Source organism: Cherax quadricarinatus, chromosome 68 (genome assembly GCF_038502225.1).
Source record: "Cherax quadricarinatus isolate ZL_2023a chromosome 68, ASM3850222v1, whole genome shotgun sequence".
Classification (NCBI taxonomy): domain Eukaryota; kingdom Metazoa; phylum Arthropoda; class Malacostraca; order Decapoda; family Parastacidae; genus Cherax; species Cherax quadricarinatus.
The window spans coordinates 13,057,792-13,060,247 of record NC_091359.1 but is presented as its reverse complement, the minus strand read 5'-3'; the positions used below and the strand labels follow the sequence as shown (position 1 = coordinate 13,060,247).

At 54.8% G+C, this 2,456-nt stretch overlaps 1 long non-coding RNA gene across 1 annotated transcript; it reads right to left on the bottom strand.

Moving 5' to 3' along the window:
- Window positions 1–1,707: 1,707 nt before the first annotated feature.
- LOC138854741 (uncharacterized) lies at window positions 1,708–2,220 on the bottom strand. The gene is made up of 2 exons (XR_011393919.1): window positions 1,898–2,220; window positions 1,708–1,766 (listed from the first exon to the last, which is right to left on the bottom strand). It is a non-coding gene; the product is annotated as an uncharacterized lncRNA (long non-coding RNA).
- Between the last annotated feature and the right edge of the window lie 236 nt (window positions 2,221–2,456).

The following is a 2,456-nucleotide window of genomic DNA, read 5'->3' as shown; positions in this document are numbered from 1 at the left end:
CTACCTCAACGCCAGTTTATAAGAAGGTTGGGGCAGGGTCTTCAGGACCCCGCCGAGCGGATCCCACCACCTACCTCATCGCCACTTTATAAGAAGGTTGGGGCAGGGCCTTCATGACCCCGCCGAGCGGACCCCACCACATACCTGAACGCTACTTTATAAGAAGGTTGGGGCAGGGCCTTCAGGACCCCACCGAGCGGACCCCACCACCTACCTGAACGCCACTTTATAAGAAGGTTGGGGCAGGGCCTTCAGGACCCCGCCGAGCGGACCCCACCACCTACCTGAACGCCACTTTATAAGAAGGTTGGGGCAGGGCCTTCATGACCCCGCCGAGCGGACCCCACCACCCACCTGAACGCCACTTTATAAGACGGTTGGGGCAGGGCCTTCATGACCCCGCCGAGCGGACCCCACCACCTACCACAGAGCAAGTTTATAAGAAGGTTGGGGCAGGATCTTCAGGACCCCGGCGAGCGGACCCCACAACCTACCACAACGCCAGTTTATAAGAAGGGTGGGGCAGGGCCTTCAGCACCCCGCCCAGCGGACCCCACCACCTACATCAACGCCAGTTTATAAGAAGATTGGGGAAGGGCCTTCAGGACCCCGCCGAGCGGACCCCACCGCCTACCTCAACTAATGTTTTAAAGAAAGAAAGTTGGGGTAGGGTCTTCAGGACCCCGCCGAGCGGACCCCACCACCTACCTGAACGCAAGTTTATTAGAAGGTTGGGGCAGGACCTTCACGACCCCGCCGAGCTGACCCCACCACCTACCACAACGCCACTTTATGAGAAGGTTGGGGAAGGGCCTTCAGGACCCCGCCGAGTGGACCCCACCACCTACCGCAACTAAAGTTTTAAAGAAAGAAGGTTGTGGCAGGATCTTCAGGACCCCGCCGAGCGGACCCCACCACCTACCTCAACGAAAGTTTTAAAGAATGAAGGTTATGGTAGGGTCTTCAGGACCCCGCCGAGCTGACCCCACCACCTACCTCAACGAAAGTTTATGAAAAGGTTGGGGTAGGGTCTTTAGGACCCCGCCGAGCGGACCCCACCACCTACCTCAACTAAAGTTTGTAAGAAGGTTGGGGTAAGGTCTTCAGGACCCCGCCGAGCGGACCCCACCACCTACTTCAACGCCAATTTATAAGAAGGTTGGGGTAGGGCCTTCAGGACCCCGCCGAGCGGACCCCACCACCTACCTCAACGCCAGTTTATAAGAAGGTTGGGGCAGGGTCTTCAGGACCCCGCCGAGCGGACCCCACCACCTACCTCAACGCCAGTTTATAAGAAGGTTGGGGCAGGACCTTCAGCACCCCGCCGAGCGGACCCCACCACCTACTTCAACGCCAGTTTATATGAAGGTTGGGGCAGGGCTTTCAGGACCCCGCCTAGCGGACCCCACCACCTACCACAACGCCAGTTTATAAGAAGGTTGGAGCAGGGTCTTCAGGACCCCGCCGAGCGGACCCCACCACCTACCTCAACGCCAGTTTATAAGAAGGTTGGGGCAGGGTCTTCAGGACCCCGCCGAGCGGACCCCACCACCTTCCTCAACGCCAGTTTATAAGAAGTTTGGGTCAGGGCTTTCAGGACCCCGCCGAGGGGACCCCACCACCTACCTCAACGCCAGTTTATAAGAAGGTTGGGGCAGGGTCTTCAGGACCCCGCCGAGCGGACCCCACCTCCTACCTCAACGCCAGTTTATAAGAATGTTGGGGCAGGGTCTTCAGGACCCCGCCGAGCGGACCCCACCACCTACCTGAACGCCAAAGAAGTTTGGGTAAGAAGGTTGGGGTAGGGTCTTCAGGACCTTGCCGAGCGGACCCCACCACCTACCTTTATAAGAATGTTGGGGCGAAAGGACCCCGCCGAGCGGACCCCACCACCTACCTCAACGCCAGTTTATAAGAAGGTTGCGGCAGGACCTTCTGGACCTGGCCGAGAGGACCAAAAAAAAAAAATCATAATATAAAGCATTATGAGGGCGTCCTCAGGACTCCACCAACAGATGCCAACCATAAAATTGAATCTGTAAGCATAATGATGAGGACTTCGGGACTGACAAACAGGCCCCTGCATTTCCCTTCTCTAAGGATCCATCACTTCAGCTTCTTCGAGTATCCATGGTGGCATTGATCAGTAACTACTCGAAGGGAAGAGCTGAAACAGAAGATGGTTTTATCCTCTTCTGCCGAGAATATCAAAATTTCTTTCCCGGCCACCCTAACGATAATACTGATACTCCTCCTACGAAGTGCTCTCTCGTAATAGCTTGTGTTATATTAGTGACCTTGGAATTCAGTATGACTGTAAGAACCGTGTATACTATAGGTTAGAATGGTATGTATTTTGGTGCCTAATGCAAAATAATGATATAATCTAGTGTATAATATGCTATATGATATAGTGTAGTTTAGTGCAATATACGTATAGTGTATTGTGGTACAAA